The sequence below is a fragment of the Jaculus jaculus genome, chromosome X (genome assembly GCF_020740685.1).
Source record: "Jaculus jaculus isolate mJacJac1 chromosome X, mJacJac1.mat.Y.cur, whole genome shotgun sequence".
NCBI lineage: Eukaryota > Metazoa > Chordata > Mammalia > Rodentia > Dipodidae > Jaculus > Jaculus jaculus.
This window is the reverse complement of record NC_059125.1, coordinates 104035146-104053913: the sequence shown is the minus strand read 5'-3', so window position 1 is coordinate 104053913 and position 18768 is coordinate 104035146. Positions and strand designations below refer to the sequence as shown.

General features: G+C 35.8%; 2 protein-coding genes across 3 annotated transcripts in view; one reads left to right on the top strand and one right to left on the bottom strand.

Moving 5' to 3' along the window:
- Tmem164 (transmembrane protein 164) overlaps window positions 1-18768 on the bottom strand; it is a 498963-nt gene that overhangs the window by 150580 nt on the left and 329615 nt on the right. The window lies entirely within an intron of this gene.
- Window positions 1-18768, top strand: part of Ammecr1 (AMMECR nuclear protein 1) — a 125089-nt gene that overhangs the window by 1010 nt on the left and 105311 nt on the right. The gene's annotated exons all lie outside the window — the stretch shown is intronic.

Sequence of the window (18768 nt, the reverse complement as noted above, 5' to 3'; positions counted from 1 at the left end):
AACTTAACTCGCCAGCTGGAGAAGGTTACCTAGCTCTTCCTCTGGGTTTCCCTGTGCCTTGGGAAGGGAAGAGGTTTCTTAAAACACTTTTTGCCTTACTACCTATTTTTATCCGAGCATACCCACTAAAAAATGTGTTTGTAGTGGAGAGAGCACACCGCCGGCTTCCTCACACTTGAAGAGTGAGACCTTTTTTTTTTTCCGTCTTCATTCCACTCTCTGGGTATGGCACATTCAAAGAGAGCTGTCCCCACAGAGGCACTGTCAATTTGTTCATTAAGTGTGCATTCCTTTTGTGTTGATTTCCCCTTTAAAGCAATCTATGTTGTACACAACGATTTGAGGAATAAACGATCCAGTAAATGTGTAGGCATTTTTACAATTTCCTTTGGTTTTGTACTTTATTTACATTATTATATTTACATTATTTTACCCCTCAGTCCTGTGGTTGAAATTATCTACAATAGCACTGTTACAGCTAAAAGTCAGGTTACTTCTCATCCCTGTCCATTTGGATGTGTGGGAGATGGGGCATATGGTTATTCTTTTAAAATGTGTAAACTGAGTGTAAACTAACTGTTTGAGTTAAATGCTAGACAGAATGTAAAGACCAAATGAAGACAGAATGGGAAAAAGGACGATTGTTTTCATTATGAATACTATTATCAACAAGAAAAGCAATAGAGAAAAATTTCAGCAAACACATAATGAAAAGCATCAATCCCATTTCTGCTGAGAAAAGTGCCCCTTGTTTTGCATATCATCCATAAATACTTGAATTGATGTTCTTTTAAAAATGCTTCTTTTCATTTTGTGGGATTAGAAAATTGAACTACCACTGGATAATTACTAACAAACACTTCTGCCTATACTAAAAGTATTAATATGTAAAGTGGAATTTACAATAAAGTGTCCTGGAAATTGTGTATTTGTATTGTTTGATTTCTTTGCTTTGATTCTTTAAATGTAATTTTGTATAACTATTCCGTGGTTTGTGTATTTTCTTTAGGCCGGACTCATCTTTGGGTGTTAGTTTGTGAGAATGTAGAAAAAGCATCCAGGTGGACACATTCAAGTATATTAAATACCTTTATGAAATCCATAGTGTTTGTTAATTGGAGGAGCTTAAATCCTAAGCCTACATCTATACTTGGCCTTTTGTAGTTAAGAAGTAAAATGCATTTTGAAAAGGTGGCCATGTTAAAAAAAAAAAAACCAAAACTGAAATGTTTACACTTGAGTCACTTACTTTGTGACTTTTCTGCATTCTCTTGGATGGTTGCGGTGTATTAAAGATAGACCTGAGATGATACTAAGGTTATCTCTGGGAAGTCATGGGCCTGAAAAAATTTACCTGTTTAGTTCTTGAGCTGTTATATGAGTTTGGCAAAGGCTCTTTTATTCACGCTCCACTGCTCCAAAGCATATGAGAACACACTTTCAGGAGGTGCTATTTTCACACATTTTCAGTCAAGTTTGGGTTAACAGAATGACTACAAGAATTTTAAGTGGAAAGTGAGCTTGACCAGCTCATACAGAAGATGCTTTGGTAAAGATTATGAAGTGGTCACTCTGCAAATATATTTGGATTATTCTCTATACCCCAGCCACTATATTTCTTCATGTTATTAAGTAGATGAATAAGACACCCTCTGACCACTGTGAACATGTTGCATTGGTTGTAGAAGATACTTATCATTTACTAAGCCTTGAGTATGCCACATATTTCTGCAGACCAACCTAATTTGTAGTGGGCATAAAACCTGACACAAGGAAAACAATGTTAGGTATGTTTTACTGTTTAGAAAATCAGTACCCTTATATGTAAGTTTAGGTAGCTATTTTATAAGAACCTGTCTGCTACTATAAAGGTTCTACTGTGGTAGTGTTGAGCTAGTTAGATTCTAGAACATTCCTTCTTAACCATGACTGTACATGGGAATCATTGAAAATATGGAGGCCTGGGCTCCATCCCCAGAGATTTAATCTTTGATGGGATCTTGGCATCAGAATTATTAAAAGCTCTCCAGGTAACTTTTAGTGTGTAGTTGGAGCAGAGAACTGTTGGACAACTCCTTGTTCTTTTGAACTAGATTTGCATTAATTTGGCCTGGGGTTATGTCTCGGAATCCATATTTTATGAGCATCTTGGGTCATTTTGGTAAATGGTTGATTTGGGAAACTCTGTTTATGGTCTGTAAAAACACTTCACCTGGGAACCTATTGGAAAGCTAGGCTTTTAGACCTCATCTCAAACCCTCTGAATTAGAATCTGCAGTTTCACAAGCTCCCCAGGTAGTTCTTATGCACATTAAAGTTTGGGGAGGGCTGGTCCTCTGACTTTAGCATACATTGTAATCTACTATAGTGATTGTTAAGACTGTGGTTGCTGGGTGCTTTCCCAGACTGTGTTGATCTGGGGTGGGGCTATGAATTTGCATTTGTAACAAGTTCTCAAAACAAGTTCTCGAGCAATGCTGGTACTACAGTTTCCAGGGTCACACTTTTAGGAACCGAAGGCTAGAGAGATGTGAACCTGAATGAATTCTTGAATGACCATCAGAGAATGGTAGTGTTTGCTGGTTGGTTCCAGTATAAAACTTCTTCATTGTGTTGATTCTGTCCTTTATCACTCAAACCTGACTACACAGGAAATAAAATCTCATTTCAGTGGAAAGAGGACTGTGTCTTATTTTTATTTATCTGAAACTAATTTTTGAAGTGTACTTTGTAAATTCAGGACTTCTTTATTTCATTTATTTATTAGAGTCAGAGAGAGAGGGAGGGAGAATGGACGTGCCAGGGCTTCCAGCCACTGCAAATGAACTCCAGATGTGTGCTCCTCCTTGTGCATCTGGCTAATGTGGGTCCTGGGGAATTGGACCTGGGTCCTTTGGCTTTGCAGGCAAGTGCCTTAACCGCTAAGCCTTCCCTCCAGCCCCAGAAAAATTTCTTGAAAGTGAAATAATTACTTGACAATGTCTTAGGAAGCTTCATACATTTTTTTTTTTTCACAGAAACAGTATTCCTGACACAGTAACAGAAGCATTACTGTGACAATGCCATAGACACATATTGGACTTTTTACCCACCCTCACATACACCTATCATGAGCAGTATGTTTAAGGTCCTTTTCCTATCCACCAGAAGACCTGCTTTTGAAAATTTCAGATTTTCTTCCTTTTTTTTTTTTTTGGTTTTTCAAGGTAGGGTCTCACTATAGCCCAGGCTGACCTGAAATTCACTCTGTATTCTCATGCCCTTGAACTTATGGCAATCCTCCTACCTCTGCCTCCTGAGTGCTGGGATTAAAGGCGTGTGCCACCACACCCAGCAAAATTTCAGGTTTTCATATGTACAGCCACACTGTTTTCATATCTTCCTATGACCTTCCTGTCAGTGGTGAAATCTGAATTTTATAGATTTAGAAGTTACAGTGATATCAGTTACCCAACCACTTTGAAAGTTTATTAGAAATTTCAAGTGATCTGTGTGTTAGAGGGGTTGGAGAGATGTCATTGTCTGAAAGGTCATTTAGACATAGATTTTTTGTGGTTTCTCCTGTCTTTTGAGTACTTGTCCATTATGCTTGCTGGATCTCATTTTAAGCACTTCTCTTATTAACAAAGAAATATGAAATGATCTTGATTAAAAAAATACTAGGATTGTTATGTCTTTAATGCTGTGTTGTATGTCATGCCTCGTGTACTTTAATCATCTTACCACTTAGGAAACTAATTCACAACTACATTTCATGTGGACCATAACATGTAGAAGAGGTTAAATACCTCTTCTACGTTAAATACCATTATATGTCATTTTCTACTTCAAAAAATAAGCCATATTTTAGTAATAAATCCATTCATGGACATGCCAATTTTGAAAGGCTCAGGTCAGTTAACTAAACAGTTAACTCTTGTCTTACCAATAATCAAATTGCTGTTTTCCAGCATGCTTGGAAGGAGCTGGGTTGTTTTAGGAGTATAGGCACTTTGGTTCTACCAGAGTGGTAGGAATCTTATTATTGTGCTGTGAAAAAGATGATTTGATAATGCAATTCAGGTTAAAGTTTTATTAGCATTTTAAACATAAGTTGTTATATTACTATCATGTCTGTTTTGTTTTGTTTTTAATACAGGCTGGCCAGAGTAGCTGGAAACTGTATCTCTGTTGCAGATGATGTCACTAGACCATGACGGATTTCCTTATCTAAGCTAACACAATGGAATTAACTTCTATTCTATTGACATATTGTACAGTTTCTATTAAAAATTGAGAAAAAATGATTTGTATAGGGTCTCGATAGATTGCTTAATGGGTAATGTACTTGGCACACAAGTATGAAGACCTGAATTTGGGTCCCAGTACCCAAGTAGAAATGCCAGGCATGGCAGCAGAAATCCCTGGGCCTGTCTGGCTAGTTAGTCTAGCCAAAACTCTGAGCTCTTGGTTCAGGAAGAAGCCTAATCTCAAAAAATAAGGTAGAAAAAGGAGGGCTATAAAAGACACTGACATCAACCTTTAGCCTTTATACATATGTGCAGGTATGCCCCATACACACATGTATGCTCATATCTATACACATACCATGCACATAAACATTCAAAATTATTTTTATATCTGTGTATACAGGTGTTAGTAGAGTCAAATATATTTAAGTAAATAGTAGTGCAATGTTTATTTTGCTTTCTCCCCCATATGGCCAAAGGAGTGATAATCTAATCCACAATTTTTTCTTGGTTATGAATTGTTTTGTGCTGCATTCAGGTTTCAGTTAATGGGTAGCAGCCAAAAAGGGATCTCTGCTGGGATCTTGCAGTTCAATGGGAAGAACAACCATGACTGAAATAGTGAAAAGTAGTCTGTTAACACATGCATGAGTTGCATTTCTAAATATGTTTCTCAGGAACATACTTGTACACTTCTGTCTTAAAAAAAACTGCACTTTTTGAAACTCAAGTTGTGTTATGTACATTCAAGCCTTTTGGTACAATAAATTGTGTTTTTGAAGTCAGTTGTGCTTCCCCTTTATGTAGATAATTTTGCTTTTTGAGAATGTATGTGTAAAACACTTAAACTTGTGTAATGAGATTAGTCAGAGTTCCCAAGTCTTCCTGGTTTCAATAGGCATCATTCTGTTCTTTCCATGTCACACATACTTGCCTGTCTTAAAGCACCACAATGACCAGAGCTTTTACATTTAAATTTTCTTAAGTAGTCTCTTTTTCAAACTTGTGTAATAATGTCTTTTTTTATACTGTTCTGAATCAATTAGGCTAAGTAAGCGAGGACCAGCAGTAAAACCCAACCATTGCCAAGAATGGACCTTCAGTGTGTAAGCTGTCTTTCCACATTCAGTAATTGAGCAATTGCTCACAAGACATTGGAGACTGTGGGAAGCCAGTGGTTGTGTAGGTGGGAAGATTGAATTTCCAACAGTAAACTTATTTAGAGTTGAGCTTCTGTAGTTAGTGTTACTAAGAGCAAAAAATGCCCCACAAGCTTATGTAGTCTGAAAAATTTCCAAAGGAAGAAATGTGGTATAATAGTATAGTTGGTTGGGTGGAGTAAATTTTATGTTTGGTCCAACTATAACTGGCATCCTTTGTATCAAGTGTGGGTGTATTTTCTACAGCTCTTAATATATCATACTTTAAAACTTGTTCAACCTTAAAGAAATGTTAGTGTTGAATAGCTGAGTGAAAATTATATGCCACTGGGAAAAACCTGTGTTTTTTTTTTTTTTTAAGCATATACATTCTACTAAGTTCTGTGGTTGAAGTTTGTGAAATAGAAATGGTTCTGTCCCCACAGAACTTACTGTCTGTGAACAAATAACAAAGTTGTTTAAAGTGATTGTAATGTAATATATACATGATGGTTTAATAAGATGCAGGGAAAACACCTAAGCCTAGCATTGGCATATAATAAGAGTGGTCAGGAAAGTCTTTGTGAGAGGATAACTTGGGTCAGGATTTTAAATAGAAAAAAAAAAGTGTACAGAGATTACTGATGAAGAGCTTGTATGACCAGCAGATCTTGAAGTCTTGGCTGTTCTCAAACCGGTTTCTGTCGCCACCACACCCATTGCACAGTATTTGGGGATTCCCAGCAGCTGTCTTTAGTCAGCATTGCACTCTCAGCATTCTTCACACCACTCCTATTGCTCTGGTCTCTTAAGTTCATAAAAATTGAGGGAAATTAGCCTTTGGGTTGGGACTCCCCAGAGAAGGCTGGATAAGAGAGTTTGCATTGGATTATTATTTCTTGTTTTAGGAAGAGGACAGAATTTATAAAGATTCCTTAAGCATATAACAATGAGAAAGAGGAATCTTAAGATAGGTGAGAACAGCTAGGCTTAAAATGATGTGGGCAGTAGGAAAACTGGCATTGGAAAGTGGGAAAAATGCCATGGAGCAGAATTTGTGACTATAGGAATGTTGTGAATTAAGAATTGGAAGAAGTTATCAGCATTTGCAGGAATTCTGACTCTTAAGGCCAGGTTTTGTGTAGGATTGGAAAGATTGCAGCTCACCTGTTTTTTTGGCTTCTGTCATTGCCTCTCTGGCTCTGTGCCTAGCTATTCTTGTGCTCAGAAAAGTTTGTTAAACAGCTCTGTTTGAGTGGCTATGAAATTTGATCACAAGTGTAAGAGCCCTCCCTTACCCCCTTCACTTATTCCCACCTGCATATTAACATGAGGAACAGAAGACATCTTGGTTCATAGAATTAGGATCAAATATAAATATATCTGGGATAGTTTTTGAAAGAAGATCTCAAGTTAGGTGACTTCTTGTGAGTACACAGGCATTTCAGACCAAAAAACCCCACAATGACAGTGCACTCTACCACATTAACATTGTTGTGGGGAGTGTAAGGAAGAGAGGCTTTGCACATGGTTTAGAGTTTATAATACTGTGCAATCTGAAACTTGAAGGTGACACGAAAGAAAAGAGGAGGGAACAAATGGTTGGGCAGGTGAAGTCATATTTAAAAAAAAATTATTAACAACTTCCATGATTATAAAAAATACCCCATGGGGGCTGGAGAGATGGCTTAGCGGTTAAGCGCTTGCCTGTGAGGCCTAAGGACCCCGGTTCGAGGCTCTGTTCCCCAGGTCCCACATTAGCCAGATGCACAAGGGGGCGCACACGTCTGGAGTTCGTTTGCAGAGGCTGGAAGCCCTGGCGCACCCATTCTCTCTCTCTCCTTCTATCTGTCTTTCTCCCTGTGTCTGTCGCTCTCAAATAAATAAATAAAAAATTAAAAAAAATACCCCATGGTGACACCCTCCCTCCCCCCACTCTCCCGTTTGAAACTCCACTCTCCATCATATCCCCTCCCCATCTCAATCAGTCTCTCTTTTACTTTTGATGTCATGATCTTTTCCTCCTCTTATGATGGTATTGTGTAGGTAGTGTCAGGCACTGTGAGGTCATGGATATCCAGGCCATTTTATGTCTGGAGGGAGCACGTTGTAAGGAGTCCTACAAATGGTTGGGCAGGTGAAGTAATATTTCTTAATATGAGTTGTTGCAGGTGTTGATAGCAGAATTACACAGCAGCAACAGAGCTATTGTGATGTTTTGATGCTTCCTTGGGATCACCCTGTCACCCAGGTTCCTTTGCCACAGTGTGATGTGAACTGCTCAGATGGGTAGAGAATCAATAATGTTTTCAGCTTTGCACTTCTAGTAACAACTGGCTCACCAATTTGTAAGGCAGTCAGTAACGCCTATATTTCTTTGTTTGTGTGTTGTACCAGTAAGATAGTCTCATGGAGGAGCATCTCAGGAACCCGTAGCTTCAGAACTTCAATTAAAGGAAATTTTCCAAGGAGTAGCAGTGCTGTTTGGTAGTAGGTTCTGTGTCCTTCAGCTTAGAAAGTAAAATAGACAATGAAATCAAGCTAGATCTGTTTTGCAGCTTTCCTGACAGTAAAGGATGAATGATATCACTTGACAAGATTAACTGTATTGCTTTATGATCTTTGCAGTTTTCAGTGGATGGGCAAATGTGAAAAGTTCTACTTGAGTCCTGTCCAATTAATAATAGGTTTTAAAAATAAGATCTGTGATATTCTTTATTTATTTATTTATTTGAGAGAGAGAGAACGGTCACGTTAGGGCCTGTAGCCACTGCAGACGAACTGCACATGCATGCACCACCTTGTACATCTGGCTTACATGGGTACTGGGGAATTGAACCTGTGTCTTTAGGCTTTGCAGGCAAGTGCCTTAACCACTAAGCAATCTTTCCAGCCCCAGATCTGTGATATTCATGATGATTCTTGCCTTTTCCCTATCTCTTTCATTTTGTAGACAATTCACACTGTAACCTAACGTAATGTAACATGTAATGGTGGGAGAGCACAGTTGACTGTGTTTTGTAATATTCTGCTGGAAGATGCTGTCCATCTCTGTAGTAATGAAAATTTACTTAGCAGCCTATATGCCACTTTGCCATGCCATCCATGTATTAGTATGTGGTGTGTAAGCATATGTGTAAGGATGATATGCAGTTCAGAAACCATAATGTCCACTTGGATTTTGGATTACTAAAAGGTCAGGTAGCACCAGATTCTGTGTTTTGTTTCTGGTGTTAGTGAATCTTTGTGTCACTCTTATAAAATAGAATATGTGAAGTAATTGTCTTGGTGCTCTTGGCTTGGGGTTCCCACAAGACTGCCTCAACTGCTCATGTGATAGTTACCTTAGTGTGTTTCTTTTCTGTGACATCATTATTTCTTATAGTAACCTAATAACTAAATAGTTAAGTATAGCTGGTTTGGGTGCAAATCAGCTTACAAAGGTGGTAAAACTAGGACCTCAGTACACATCTCATTTTAGTAAGACAAATTCCATGTGTTTGCTGATTTTGAATAGCTATGAAGTAAGTGTTCATATGATGTGAGCTTTTTTATATCCTATTTCATTCATTAAAAATGGAAGATGGTATTGGTGATTTATTCACTGAAGAAGAGTCTCATGAAGTCATTTGACCCTTTTCTATGTCAACATACACAAAAAACTTGACATGACTTCTTTTGCATTAAAACAAAAGAGTCATCACTAGCTTGGCCAGGTACTTGATTTGGGAAAGTAGGTTTTTGAAGTTAGGGTTGAGTGTACAGCAGTCAGTGGTTAAGATTTTTCGTTCAGTCCTAACATCCATCTGTCTCTCATACTTGTCAGTTCCAAAAACCTTCACAGCAACAAATGGGCGTGATAAGGCTTCAATTTGTCTAACTGTAATGAGGTGGTTTGTTGTGTTCTTTACTCCACAGATTCCTCCAACTATTTTGCCCTATCTGACTAATTATTTTATAGAAATCTACTCTTTCACATCAAACCTTGTGATATTCAGAGAAAGCAAGTCACACAGCTCTAGAGGAAGGAATTGAGGACACATGGGAATCAGGGAGGGAGAAAAATGAATTGTGGAGTATGGTGAAACCTGGATTTAGGGCAGAAAGGGGAGCACATAGTCTGGACAGAATGCTCCAGAAAGCATGTTTTGTATTATACACAATTACATGTCCCTCCATCAGAAACAGTTGCCATGATACTCTTGTTAAAAAATAATTCATATCTAGAAGAAACAAATGCATAAATAGTACTTCCAACAGACCACATTGAAAATCATTAATATGATATCATTAGAATGAAGTCTGTAATAAATTTGAGAGCTATGAGACAAATAGCTTTAGTAAATCTTATTGTAAACATCTCTGATAATTATTCTTTTACATGTTTCATGTCCTGCTATGAATATAGTTGTAAATTCTCAGATAATCAGTATATTTTATTTTATATCTTCAATTATACATTAATAGCCTCTATGTAGATTATGAAGTTTCTTTTATATAGTTTGTTCCCAGATTTTTCATTTTCTGAGGTAGGGTCTCACTCTAGCTCAAGCTAATCTGGAACTCATTCTGTAGCCCAAGGCGGGCCTTGAATTCAAAGCAATCCTCCTACCTCAGCCTCCGAAGTGCTGGAATTAAAGGCACATGACACCATACCTGCCTGGTTATTATTTATACCAAAGATTATGGGAAAGGTAATCTTGAAGAATAGACACAAATATTATACTTCATTTTGTTTTGTTTTCTTCTTTCTTGTGGGGATTGAATGCAGCCATGCTACTTACTCAGCCACAGACTACAGTTATATGAAGACTGATAACTATTTTCTGTGTTTTATCACCAATGTCCCTTACCAACCTAATTTGAAAATTACATTTTCACAAAATACTAGAATATCAGCCGATTTTGGTTAATCAGCTTTAATCATATACACGATGCTGATTTTAGTTGATCTTATTTATAAAATGATAATGATAATTATTATTATTATATTTTTAAGGCAGGGTCTCACAGTATCCTAGACTGACCTGGAACTACTCTCTACCTCAGGCTGGCCCTGAAATCACTAAAATCTGTGTACGTCAGCCTCCTTAGTGCTGGGATTACAGGCATGAGACACCATGCCAGACCATTTAGTCAGTTTTTATTGTGCTAAAAATATAATATGAGGGCTGGAGAGATGATTCAGTTGTCAAATGTGCTTGAATATAAAGCCTGATGACCCAGGATTAGTTCTCTAGTACCCACGTACAGTCAAATACACAAAGTTGTGCATGCATCTGGAGTTCATTTGAAGTGGCAGGAAGCCCTGGTATATCCATACTCACCCTTTCTCTATATCCCTATCTTTGTCTCTCTCAAATAAATAAATAAATAATTTAAAAAATTATAAGTTGAGATCTTTACTCTTAAATATTAAAGTGTACAGTACAATTTTGTTAACTGTAAATACTGCTTAGCACTATCTAAAACAACACCTTTTCCTCATAGGAATTTAGGGAATCCTTTAAAAATTAAACTTAGGAATACATACTACAAATGCAGAGCTTTTGATAAACCTATTTAGGATTTGAGATATTTTTTCTAAACTCACTAATAATTATGAATAGAAGATATTAAAGGCATTATTGCTGGAAATAGCTATTTTAAATGTGTTTTTAAACTACTAGCATTTCAATTAGTCTTTTGCCTTGTATTTATTATTATATTTATTAGTGTACTTAATTCCAGTATTTATATTTGAGATTTTCTTGATTTTATAGCTTTCCATTCAGTTGAATTTTTTTTTCCATCTTCTGTACTTGTGGATTTCATGATGACTCTGCTAATGGTAATCCATAGAAGCCTCTTTGACAGGTAAGAAGCTCTGCCTTTTTCACCCACTTTCAAAGGTGGAAGGACTAAGGCATTCAGAGGAGAAAATTATTTTTGACAGTTTCTGAGAAATATGTCTGAGAACATATGGCTTCCAGAGAGATGGAAAATTGGACAATAAATTGCATAATGAATATTATGTGTAAGGCCTTTAAATCCATATGTGGGATTTATAAGCCACTTTAGTTAAGGTGCTTCTTAAAAATTGCTTCTTATTATGTACACTTGTTTTTAATGAAAAGCTGTCATCTAAATGTGGCAGAAGCATCTGTGGAATAATAGATGTGGTCAAGTCATGGATCTTGAATGGGATTTTCCCCCTTTTGTCTACTCAGCCAAAGTCAGGTTCATTATCAGCACAGATGCAGATATTTAAAAATATTACCACTAAATTCTAAAGCATCAGCTTGGATTTGGGACCAGCTTTTAACTTCTTCCACTTAATGATGGCTTTGCAGTTCTAAATAAATAAAGTATAATTTCTACCACAAATATCCTTTTCCTTACAGACTTAAAAAAAGGGAGTATTTGTTCAAGTCTTAAGATGTATATATCAGTGATATATTAAGATAGCATATTTTGTATCTCTCTTACTCTAAGAAAGTACTTCTCTTTTATGTTGTGGCTATTTGTAATAACTTCAGTTCAAATAATAGAGATGTGGTATGTAGAAAACTGCTAGGCTCTTCTTTGGATGTATATGAGAGGCTTATAAAAGAGGCATTCTTATCCTTATAAAGCTTGCAGTCATATTGGGATGATGAGGTTCAGGAAACACAATGAAGTAAATATCGTTCAGTGACTAAATGGGTGATGGAAACAATGAGGTCTGTAGGAATTTAGACTAACTTGGGCTGGGGATGTGTGTAGCAGGGCTTCACCATCAAAGTGTGATTGAGTATGGGAAGACATTTCATAGATGTAAAGTGTATTTTTGGCAGGAGAACAAAGAAACAGAAGTCAGAATGAACATTATACAGTGGGCACTGGGTACCAATCAAAGGTAGATTACAGTGATGGAGACCCTACTGAGAAAGGGGACTGGCCAGGGGTTAGCTGTAATTGAGGAATAGGGAAATGAAGGCTTACCAGTTGACAATTTTCAACTAGTAATGGTGCTGTGAATTGCTGATTTCTTGGTAAAGTTTCCTTTTTTCTGTTAATTATGCTTCATCAGTTCCTTAATGTCATGAATCCTGGACAAGAGACTGGGAAATAACACATGCAGGAGTTTGCTGTCTAGATATAGTACTTTCATCAGTACACATTCATCATAAGTCAGTTAGATTAACATTGGTTACATCACATTTTGACTGCTTTCTATGTTCAGTGTTCTTTTTTATCTTTTAAACTTCAATGTCTTAAATATAAAATAAGAAAAATTGACTTGCTACAAAGATTATGTAATTGTAAAAATAAACTATCCCAGTTATTATAGCATTAAATGGTTTAAACTACTTTTTTCTTCCTAAATTAATGATTTTTAGGATAGTGAAATGTAGCCAACATAATGTAAGTACTGAGAATTATAATAATTATAGGAGGATTATATATGAATTATAAATAATATTTATGGAATTAGTTAACACGTTTCTTTGATGAATATACTCCTTATGGTTCTTAACATTCCCTACTTAAGAATGGAACTCAAAGGTACAAACTAGATAAATGTTATGAAGGCTATAAAATAATGTTCCAGAATAAAATTCTAAAATAGCATCTTAAATTACAATAAAACATTTTAAAATTTCATTTTTGGAAAGGATTACTCCTTGAAGGAAAAAGAATAAAATTCTCAGTCTATTAATGATTTATTTTTATATTAAGATATAAAATTAAGACAAAAATAGATCATTCTAAAATCTTATATGAGTAACATTTCTTTTATTTTCAAATATATTTCAGAATAAAGGCACTTATTTCCTAAACATAGCACTACTTTCTTTCTTTTTTTTTTGGTTTTTCGAAGTAGGTAGCACTACTTTCTTATTCTAACCACAGAAGTATGAATATTTTATCAGCATATTTGAAAACTAACATCGTTCTTTATAGTGAGTTTATATTTAGGAGCAAAATAACTCCCTCATGTCATAGTCTAGAATTAAGAATAGCCATAATAGGGCTGGAGAGATGGCTTAGTGGTTAAGCGCTTGCCTGTGAAGCCTAAGGACCCTGGTTCGAGGCTCAATTCCCCAGGACCCATGTTAGCCAGATGCATAAGGGGCCGCACACATCTGGAGTTTGTCTGCAGTGGCTGGAGGCCCTGGCATGCCCATTCTCTCTCTCTACCTGCCTCTTTCTCTCTCTGTCTGTCACTCATAAATAAATAAATAAATAAATAAATAAAAACAATAGCCACATTTTGGAATATATATTGCTGAAGTGAAGAAATGCCATATAGTGAAAGAAAATAAGAGTACTGAAATCTTTTAAATAAAAATATATGAAGAAAATGTAGATGTTTACCTATCATAGCAGTTACTGGTTCTTGGGACAAAAATATGCAAGCAGAAGTAGCTTAAGGAAGGCACTGGGTTATTTTTAGCTTACAGTTTAATAGAAAAATTTATTATGGCAAGGAAAGCATGGCAGGAGCAAGAAGCCAGAGTCACATTATCATCTGTACAAGGAGGAAGTAGAGAGAACAGTTAGTAGTCTGGGTTATAAAACCTCATGACTCACCCCCAATGACTACTCCCTTAAGCATGACTTTATTTCCAAAATGTTCCATAATCTTCCTCAAAAGTGCCAACATGGCGATTAGGAATTGAAATACATGAATCTCTGTAGTATATTCAAACCATCACACCTATCAAAAGATCCTAGACTCTTGCTACACTTGTAGAATAGGAGACCAAATGAAATATAAATGTTCTTGGTGCAGACCATATGAAGGTCTCTGATCACTCTCAATATGTTTAAAGCTTTATTAATAAATGTGGATTCCCATATGGGTAACTGGAGGCAGTTTTGTTTATATAAAGTTGAACTATTTAGATGCTAACTTTGTTTTTTTCAAGTTTCAAATATTGTGTATTTAAATCTGGCAATGGATTTGAGTTAGCTGTACCTACTCATGCCCCATGGGCTACATGCAGCCTAGAATAGTTATGAATGTGGCTCAACACAAAATTGCAAACTTGTTTAAAACATTATCAGAATTTTTGTGTTTTATTTTTTTGTAACTTAGTAGTGTGGTACTCAAGTTTGAACTTTGTAGATGATAATGGTGTGTAGCAGTGTCAAAAAGTTAGGCAATCCTGGAAGAAAAAGTCAGTGGCTTTATGGCTTGGATATGGCAATAAAACAAGTAAATCCCATTTTAAAGTGGAAAAATGATATGGGTTTGTGGTAGTTTGACTAAATGACCCCCACCCAGTATATTCAGTGTTTTATTAGTTTGTAGTTTGGTTCTACAGCCACCTAGCTGGAGGAGGTGTCACTGAGTGGATATTAAGGTGTGGTGGTGGGTTTAAAATTCCACTCTAAAGATATGCAAAGTAACTCGTTCCACCTGGAGTTCCTAAGAATCTATTGGGTGCCAAGGGCAAAATGTAGTAGTTTGAATAGATGGCCCCTGATATATTCAGTGTTTATTAGTTTATAGTTTGGATCTTCAGCCACCTGGCTGGAGGAGTTGTCACTGAGCTGATCTTAAGGTGTGGTGGTGGGTTTGGAATTCCAATCTAAAGGTATACAAAGTGCCTAGTTCCACCTGGAGTTCCTAAAGTGTGCTATGTGGCTTGTGGCTTTTGGGCTTTTGGCTTCTCTCTCTCTGCTTGGACTTGTGAAAGCAGGGCAGCTTCTTCTGCCATTATGGAACTTCTCCTGGATCTGTAAGCGTCAACAAAATCCCTTAAACTGTGCCAAGTTTTTAAGTTCATCTCAGTGAACCTGAAGCTGTCTGTTGGGTCAATGGGTCTTTATTCCTGTCGCTGTGGGGCTGCTCTTAGAACCTTGACTTGAGTTTCTATAGGATCTATGGAACAATTCATGTCACTTCTCACAGAAGTGGAGGGGCTTGATCTTGAAGCTTACTTTCATTTTCACAAACAACTATAACCCTTCACTACTAGTTTACCTAACTAAAGTACTTAAATAATTCACATCAGTCCAGCATGGCCTCTGTTGCTTCCCTTTACTCAGAATTGCTGTATGTATTTCAATAATTTTTCTTGCAGTCTTTCTCGCAGATTTGAAGCATAAATCTAGGAATAACCTTTTCTTCTTCTCCATCAGTAATAATTTCTCAATGAAGCTTTTGTCATTTACAAGAGCCGTAATTTTTGATTTATGAAGTCCAGTAGTATGTGTATTATATAGTTTATAGCACTTTGATTCTAGCAATGTTTAACACACTATATTATCTAGAAAGATATTGTTATATTATTATATTATCTAGAAATATTTTCATTTGAGGAAAGAATGGAATTAATGAGTTGGGAGATTATAAATTTATGATTTTCAAGTTTTTACAAGCAATGTATTTGGGTCTATAAAGGAGCATATACATACTGCTTAACTGGATCAGTTTGAATTCAAAGCAATACTAATCTGAAAGTTTTCTAGAATTTTGTTCTAAGTAGTATTTAAGCAGATAATGAATAAAATGTTCTATGGTGCTCCTTCCTATAATTTTTTTTCAAGGTAGGGTTTACTCTAACCCCAGCTGACCTGGATCTCACTCTATCGTAGGCTGGCCTTGAATTCACAGGGATCCTTCTACCTGTGCCACCCTAGTGCTGGGATTAAAAGTGTGTACCACCACACCCAGCCTTCCTATAATTTACCTAAGATATTTATATTTTTTCTGTGTCTAAAGCTCAAACCATATGAGCTTTGTGGATTTATTTAATCCTTTTTAAAGGAGCTGATGTAGCTTATGTCTTTCCTTCTATGTCTATATTCAGGGAAGCTTAGCACTTAAGAGTAGGTTTTAGGTGTTTGACAAGCATAATTAAAAAAATGACTGCAATGCATTGTTTAATGATGTCAAACTTCATATATTTCACTGTCTTTATAATCATTTTCAATATGCTACCTTATAAATATTCTAAGATTATCAACTAACATTGATAAGGAAAGTTAAAGTTTGCTTTTCAAACTGGGGCATTACTTCAAATCTCTTGAAAACTATGCTTGAATTCTAGGAATTCTTATAACACTTGAAGACAGAAAGAAGCATTTACCTAAACTGTTGATACATATATGATGTGGATGGTATGGTAGAAAGATAATGAAGAGATGTTTTTCCAGAAGTAGAATTTAGAACATAAATTTTGTATTGAAATAAACACGTGTATGATAAGCATAGCATATAAACTCACAAAAGATAATGCATGTGACCACAGAAAATTTGTGATGAGCCATTGATATAGTTTGGATCTGGAATGTCTCCCAAAAGTAGTGTGCTGAAGGCTTTGTCTTTAGCTTGGTGCTGTTGGGAATCAATCATTCTTAGAGAGAAGAAGTTAGGTCATTGGAAGTATGACCTTAAAGGGATTTGCAGACCACAGTCCCTTTCTTTTCTTTTTGTTACTTCATGGCTGCTATTGGGTGAGCAGTTTTGCCCCACCATAGCATCAAGCCAGATGACTATTGACCACATCTCTACAGCCATGAGCTAAAATAAACCTTTCCTCCTCTTAAGTTGATTATCTCAAGTGTTTTTCCCCCCACAGGAACAAAAAGTTGACTATTAATAGTCACTTATGGAAACTCTCCTCAATTTCTACCCATTCATACATTTTCATGTTTTTTTTTTTTTTTTGCAAATGTGATACTTAAACTTGAAATGCTTAAAAAATATAATAGCTTAGTAATTTGGACCAAAAAGAATGCTACAGTACAATTATGGGTATGTCATAGATAATGGCTGTCATAGAAAACTGATTTCTGTTGTACACTTCCCAATTTGCCATTATATTATGTGATATTCAGGGTATCCCACATTTTGTGTAATAAATTCCTTTCAACTGGGATAGACAGTTTTCTTTTCCAGATAAGACAAACAATGGCTAGCAGGTGAATGCAAAGGTGCTCAGCATCACAAATGATTAAGGAAATGCAAACTAAAACCACAATGAACTGTCACCCCATATTTATTAAAATGGCTTTCATCAAAAAGATAAATGTTGACAATAAAATAGATAAAAAGAATGCTTGTATATTTTTGTAAAGAATGTAAATTAATATAACCACTATGGAAAATAATATAGAAGTTCCTAAAAAAGATCGAGCTACCATATGTGTCAACTAACTCACTTTTGGGTATACTTTGAAGGAAATGAAACCAGTAAGTTGATATATGTTTGAAGGTCCCTGTTTATTATACCACTGTTCTCAATAGTCAAGATAACAACTCATATGTCTACTAATGGAATAATCAATAAAGAAATTGTGTTATACACAGGAATATTATCTAGCCATAAAAATGAAAACCTGCCATTTCAACAACATGGGTAAACTTGAAGAATATTATGTGAAATACATGAATCAGACACAAAAACAAGAAATGTTGTATGACCTCATTTATATGTGGAGTCTAAAAAGTAAAACACCTGGTGAGATACTGATCATAGGGTAAAAACTTTTAGCTGTAAACTGAGCAAAGTTTTTATTGTCTAATGTACAATATGGATGGTGATGAATACATTTCTGTAATTGTGTAATCATTTTTACAATGTGTACAGAAATAATCATTGTATACCTTGAATGTATACAATATTTTTCAATTAAATATTTTAAAAGAGGAAGGCCCTTCTTTGTTTTCATGGAAATTTTTGATTATGTCTGCATTCACATTAATAAAATTCAGATGTAGGAAAACAGATTTGAAGAAGCCTCACCCAAGGGATTGTAATGATCTTTCAAAGCACAAATGCTATTTTAGTAAGTAATTTCTCTCATAAAATGTTTTATGGCACACTTGCTTATTTCGTAAGGTCTAAGTCAGAGCTGAATCCAACATATTAGTCTTTAACTTGTCCAAAATGAATGTCTTTTGGCTGAGAACCAACACTGCTTTATGACTCTTAAACCATTTCCTTATGTTAATCACCAACACTAGAAATTTGTTTTATTTCTTCAAAGGCCATTTTCAAAAAGAAAATTTAACTCTTCCTCTGTTATTACATAGTTTACAATGCAAAGAAAACATGCAAGCCTGGTCAGAGGATATCACACACTCAGAAAGCAACTCTTTCTCACCTATTAGCCTTAAAGTTCAGAAGATTCTAATTCTTCAAACTAATGCCTCAGTTCAATGATTTTACTTTTAGTCAAGGGCCATAAAGCCATAATGGTTGCTCATAAATGCCTTCAATTGAAGATTTTAAGTCCATAGATTATGAAGATTTAGTAACGAAATTGTATGTTGTTATATACCTGTATTTTTTGTCCATTCTGTTTTTATAAAATACATATGGAATGGGACAGTGAAGTACTAAAGTGACAGTATCATAAGTATCACTGACATTACTTTTGCTGATTTCACAAATGATTACCTATATATTCAATATTGTTCT